Source organism: Crocodylus porosus, unplaced genomic scaffold (assembly GCF_001723895.1).
Source record: "Crocodylus porosus isolate Cpor-Errol unplaced genomic scaffold, CroPor_comp1, whole genome shotgun sequence".
NCBI classification, from domain to species: domain Eukaryota; kingdom Metazoa; phylum Chordata; order Crocodylia; family Crocodylidae; genus Crocodylus; species Crocodylus porosus.
In genome coordinates, this window is record NW_017728943.1 from 108300856 (window position 1) to 108307407 (window position 6552).

Below are 6552 nucleotides of genomic sequence, written 5' to 3' on the forward strand. Positions count from 1 at the left end.
GATGCTCTGATATTGACATCTGTAGCTGGCCAGTGACTGTGATATTTCCTTGAGTTCCCTTCCAATCACAGTGCTCTGAGGGAGGGATGCAGAAACAGTATATAAGGCCTTTCTTATGTGAAGCCTTTCTCTCCCTTTTGTGAGCTGTCTGGAAGCAACAGCATGTCAAATGTACTGGCTTCTTAGTAAGTCTCTTGCTAGTCTCTCTTCTTGAAAAGGATTGGATACACCTTACTAATTACCCTTGCCTAGAATCCCTCTACTTATCCCTATCCAATCCATTCTTTTCAACTTCTTCTTTCCCCCAAATCCTCTTATTTCTTCTTGGTATTTTTTTCCCCTTACACTTTTTTAAAAGAAAATTGTGTTTTCCCTGACAGTGTGTCATCCATCACTGTGCAGGAAAGCACATATATTATAGACAGACACACACACATATTAAATATAGAAGATACATTACACACACACGTATATTAAACAGATAAAAGCTATATTACACACACACACACACACACACACACACACATTTTCCAGCACAGGAAACATTATGAAGTGTGCTAGAAAGGCAGGTGCCAAATCTTCTGGCAGGGGAGGGAGAGGGGCTAGAGAGGGTAGGGGGAGAGCTGCAAATCCCCCCCACCCAAACATAGATGCACCCTCTTTCCTGGCAGTGAGTCTTCTGCTTCCAGTGGGAGCAAGGAGGTGGGAGCAGTACTGGTCCCTGCACCTGCACTGCATCCACTAACACCAGAAATAGCCACTAACACCAGCACGACAGTCTCCTCCAACTCAATTTCAGCTCCCAGTGTGAGCCTCCCAATGCCAAAGGAAGAGCTGGATCTAGAAACAGAGGAGCTGAGTGCCATAACTAAGGAAGCTCTGGCGAAGGAGGGAGAAGCTGAGTTTGTACTCCACACCCTTCAGAGTTACCCTAAACCCAGGTCTCCTTCTCTGGAAGGCACTTAGGAGGAGGTTGTGGGGGCAGGTGGCTTTCCCCTGTTGTTGTGCCTCTACTTGCTGAAGAGGGGGATAAGGCAGGATCCCCACCCTCAACCCATAAGTGTGGGGGGGGAGGGTTAGTGTAGTGTGGGATCATTTTGGGTTGACAGATGCTCCCAGGTATGCTACCTGCCAGCACTGCCGAAAGCAGATCAGCTAGGGAAGGAGAAACAGTTCACCACCACAGCAATGCTGCTGCATCGCAGGAGGCAGCACCCCCTTGCCCTTTTTCTTCCTCAACCTGGCACTAGTGGGAGCATGCCCAAAAAGAAGTCCCCCTCTCATGCCAAAGCCTCCATCCCCACAAAACAAAGGCAGACCACCCTGGACCAGTGGGGGAAAGCTGCAAAAAGAGGGCGAGTTCACCCAGGATGAGCGAGGTCACCCAGAGCACTGGGGAAATGCTTGCTCTGGATGGCCAGCCCTTCTCCTTAGTTGAGTGGCCAGGGTTTAGGTGACTCATAGTGCTTGGGTCCTCATTGTACCACGTGTCCGTACACACCACCTTCAGCAGGACAGTGGTGCCCTCCCTGTATGAGGCATGCAGGGAGTACTTGAGGGAGAAGCTGCACAAGGCAGGTCCGCAGGTGGGCTTGCACTTCACCTCAGACATCTGAGGCAGCTGAGGTAGAGATCATGCCTACCTCTCCCTCGCACGGCACTGGTGCAATCAGTCAGGCCACCGGTGGGCTCTCCTTCAAGTGGAGGTGATGGATGAGTCCCACACAGCAAGGGAAAACATGGTGGCCATGAACCACATGGTTCAGGGGTGGCTTGTTGGGCAGGACAAGCTCACCCATGGGTTTATGGTCACTGCCAATGAGGCCAATATGGTCAAGGAAGTCCATGATGCCAATGTTGTTGACATTTGCTGTATGGCACACAAGTTGCACCTCACAGTCAGGAGTGCCTTGGAGGAGGACAGGGCTGCCGAAGACATTGCCAGAACCACCATCAAGCTCATTTCCAAATGCAGGAAGGTGGCCGGCTACTTCCACTGGAGCATCAAGGGGGGGCAAGATACTGCAGGACAAACAGGCAGAGCTGAACATCCTGCAGCACAAAATGATGCGGGATGTGGACATTCAGTAGATCTCCACATACCTGATGCTCAAGAGGCTGATGGAGCAACATAAGGCCATCCACATGGGATCAGCAGCGCCCTGAACAGAGCTGAGTGGGATGCCATTTCCCAGATCTTGGTGGTCCTCCAGCCATTCCTCAAGGTCACCGAGAGCCTCAGCTCTGGCGATGCCCTCCTTTGCCAAGAGATCCCCATAGTGAAGGAGATTGAGAACCAAATGGAGAAGTTCCAGGGGATCAATGTTCCTAGCTGGTGCAAGCCACTTTCACCAGAGGTGAAGGCACTAGTATAGCAGCTGAAGGAGGGCATCAAAAAATGGCTGGAACCATTGCTGTCCAGTATGGTCCATGTGCTGGTGGGCATGCATGACCCAAGAGTGAAGGGGAACATCAGCAGCAAAATCCTTGATCACTGGGTGGAGGTTCTGGTGAACAGAGTCAGGGAGGCAGAGGCAGAGGAAGGTGGATCCACTGTCCCATGCCAGCACTCCAAGTACCAGCCAATCTTTTCCACTGCAGCTGTTTGCAGTGTGGGCCAAGGGCATGGCTTCAATGTTGGGATCCAGATGTACCAGACCCCACCATCTGGCAGGTAGTGTGGTGTTGGCTACAAAGGACCAACTCACAGGATCATCATAAAATTCTAGTTTATTGGATGGATGCAAAAGTCAGACCATAAACCTTGGTGCTGATCCCCTCAAACACACACACATTCATGCACACAGACACACTCACAGTAACTAGCTATGAACACTAAGGACCGGTGTCAAGATATATCTATCCCCAAGCACTGGAGTCCACCATTGATGGCCAGTCAAGGCTTATTTCAGTGCGATGTTGCTTCAGAAGGGGGTCGCCGGCTGGTCCCTCTGGCTGGACAGGCAGAGTGCTGGTCAGGTCAAAGAGGGTACCACTGGGGGTGTTCCAAGTGAGAGAGTGTTCAGCATCGCTGGGGATGTTGTGACACCCCACTGCACCTCTTTAGATCCTGGTTTGGCGGAGCAGCTGGTATTCCTGAAGGTGAACCTCCTGCTGCTGGGATTCCCCAAGCTTTACAGGCAGACAGAGTGAGTTCCACCATCCTCACTCCATACCTATTTGCTTTCTTTAGTTGCTTTCACAACCATTTAATGCCCCGCTCTCAGAGCTGGAGGCAGGAGTTTAGTTTTTCACCAGCCAGCAGGGGAAGAAAATCTCCCTGCTGAGCTCCCATGCCAGGAAGAACGTGGAGGTATGGGATGGGACTATGGGGAAGGAGGAGCCCAGGTCTTGAGCATGACCTAAAACTGCACCTGGCCAGGGTTGGAAGTCTTGGTGGGACTGCTGGTGGCATGGCAGCCCCAGGAAATGTCAGGACCACTAACTTCTGTGGTGAAAGGCAGGTAGGGGACACTGGATAACTTGCAGCCACCACACACACGCACAGTCCTGGCTGGTGAAAGCCATCTGTGAGGCATGGGCCACAGTGTAGGGAAGGTATGAATCTGCAGAATGAATGTCACCCATAGACATCAGAGGCCAAAATGGGCAGCCTCCTGCCTGGGTAACATCTTAATCAGTTTTCCATTAAGGCATGGCAGGAGAAAGAAGGGCAGGCAGTTGACCCAGAACCAGGTGGCCAAGCTGAGATCTAACTGGCACCAGGAAGGCCCCTTGTTACAGGCTGCCATCCCTGCTGCATTCATCCTGCTCTGCCTTAACATACACAAGGCAGACAAGGTTCTTTGGATCAATCTGATACCTTTTATTAGACCAAGTGAACAGTTGGAGAAATATATCTTAGCAAGCTTTTGGGTTTAAAAACTGTTTGTCAGGCTGAGAAAGCATCTGCAGTTGGTGTGTGTGCTCCTCCTGGATGGAATGAATAGTAAAGAAGCCAGAGGCTGGGCTGCAGGTAAGAAAGCCAGTCAGTGAAAATGTAAATTAAGGCATTGGGGTCGGGGAGAGACAGGCTGGTGGGGGTGGAGGGAAGTGGGGATGTAGCAGCCAGGTAAAAGTGGAGAGATACCTGGGGAGTCAGATGTCTGGCAGGTTATAGTGTGTCATAAATCCGAAGTCTATATTGAGTCCATGAGTTTTTTATATCTAGGAGATTTATGAAGTGAAGTTTCTAGGCTTGTCTACAAAAGGTGTTTTGTAAATTCCCTTTGAGGATCTTGTGAAGGCTGAAGAGATCTAGGTCGCTCAGTCTGTCCTTGTAGGGCCTTGCCATACGAGTGGCCCTCCTCTGAGCCCTCTCAAGATTCTCCGCATCCCTTTTGAAGTGCAGCACCCAAAACTGGATGCAGTACTCCCGCTGTGGCTTGAGCAGTGCTGCATACAGGGGAAAATTCCACCTATGCCACCTCCTACCTGTTTGTAACTAGGGGATCCTTGGTCCTGGGATTTACAGGGATGCCACGCTGCCAGCAGTCCCTCCAGACCTCCCTGACCCTGGCAGGGTGCAGTTTTAGTGGTTATGCCTAGGACCTAGGGGCTCCTCCTTCCCTATAGCCCCAGACCATACCTCCAAGTTCATCCTAGAATATGAGCTCAGCAGGTACATGCTCTTCCCCTGTTGGCTGGTGATGCAGTGAGTGCCCCCTGCAGTTCTGAGAGCAGAACATCAACTGGTTTTTAAAAAATGAAAAAAGGAAATGGGTGCAGATGGAGTGAGGAGGCTGGCATTCACTCCATCTGCACCAGGAGCTTGGGGAACCCCAGCAGCAGAAGGTTTACTTTAAGGAACACCCGCTGCTCCATCAAACCAGGATCCAAGACGGTGCAGCAGGGTGTCACTACATCCCCGGTGATGCTGAACACCCACTTCTTCAGAGCACTGGTTGGTACACAGGATAGGTGCTTGCAGGCAACCGTGGCCAGATCTGGCCACATCTGACTGCTACTTGCTCCATAGGCCAAGGGGTCACATAGCAGTGCCTCCACATCCTTGGCAAGATAGGCAGCCACCAAGGCCTGAGCACTACCTGCCTGATGGTGGGCTCTGAGGGCAGAGGAGGTGGAGGGGCTAAAAATAGCACATTCAAGGTTGTGGGGAGTGGAACTAGCACAGTCATGGGGATGAAACAAGCAGCTGGACTTTTCCATCCCCGGGGTTCTGCTGTGCTGTACAGGAAGTTGTGAGATCAGGTTAACCAGATCTTGATCTAAGTTCATGTACCTCCCCAGGTGAATTCATTTCGATTGGGCAAGCCATTTTTTTTTTGGTGATTTAAGCCCTCTGAATGCCTGAATGAGTGGGCATTTAGATCAACTTAACCATAGTTAGAGCGGTCTAAATGCAACTCCTGTACATAGTCCTAGAGGGAAGGATTCCTTATCTCTTTCCTTTTGACATTGTCAAATTCTATTCAACACTGTCCTGTTTTTTCTTCAGCTTAGTTTATGGTTGTCTTTAATAAGGATGCTTTGTTTTTCCACCTTCTCTAAAAATCTTAGCAGAAACTTAGCAAAAGAGTATCTAATACATTCGGTTATACTGACATAAGCTATAGCTACCATGTGTGGCAGAAGGCCACCTCTGTTTCTCCCCAAAAACTCTGCTCTCTGACAATTTGGTTAGGATGGGCCCAGAAGAGGATACGCACCTTACCCTTTCTCTTTAGGTAACCTGAGATGGATACATTTCTGAGGGAGTGGGGAAACTTGCTCCCCCTGCCTACATGACTGGCATCCCATACCTGGCTGAAGGGCTTGGGTACCCTGGTGAGCCAGTCTGCCCAGCAACTAGTGATGCATTTCAAATTAGTTGGCTGACAGCTAACAGGTGCTGGCCTCCATTGGACCAGGTAAATGAGGTCATAAGGGCTATATAAGTTAAGGACTGTCCAAGGGGAAAGGGGCAGCAGCCATGAGGAAAACTGAGGAAGAGAAAGGAGCTGGACCATCTGAAACTTGCTTTCTTTCTTAAAACTCATGATCAAGGAACTGTCTGCCTCCAGAGGTAATCTCCACCTGCCTCTAGATGATACTTGTGAGTAAGCTACCTGAAATCTAACTACATATATAGCTGGCAGTAACTCAGATGCATGATCAAAGGCTACCCCAGCTACCCTGTTTCCTCTATGGGATTTCTCTGATACTACTCAACCCTGTACCCTATTCCAACCCTACCCCTTGTAACCAATAAAGTTCTCCCTTGTACCTAGCATGGGAGACTTTTTAGGAGTGGGTCTAGATTATGCCTTGGGGTCCCCTTGGTTTGGCTGACTAAGGGAGACCACTACTTGTGCTTCTGACTGAGGGAAGCATTCCAAGTTCTTGAATTGAGTCAAGTACCCTCAAGGGCTACTAGGCCTGTGTTTCCCACGGGGCGCAGAGCCAGAATCAAACCCATCCCTGGGTGGTGGCAGTTCTACCCCCAGGCTAGCGGGTGTGCTCCAGGAAGGGGGTCGGCCAGATGTGAGGCACTCAGGGAGGCACTCAGAGCCTGGAAGGTGGTCAGGCACAGTGAGGTGGGTGGCTCAACGC

General features: G+C 50.5%; 1 long non-coding RNA gene across 1 annotated transcript in view; it reads left to right on the forward strand.

Annotated features, from left to right (window-relative positions):
• Positions 1-6310, forward strand: part of LOC109319292 — a 12083-nt gene extending 5773 nt beyond the window's left edge. The window contains exons 2-3 of the long non-coding RNA XR_002103465.1: positions 3068-3073; positions 6260-6310. This is a non-coding gene — a long non-coding RNA (uncharacterized LOC109319292). The remainder of the gene's footprint in view (positions 1-3067; positions 3074-6259) is intronic.
• The last annotated feature ends 242 nt before the right edge of the window (positions 6311-6552 follow it).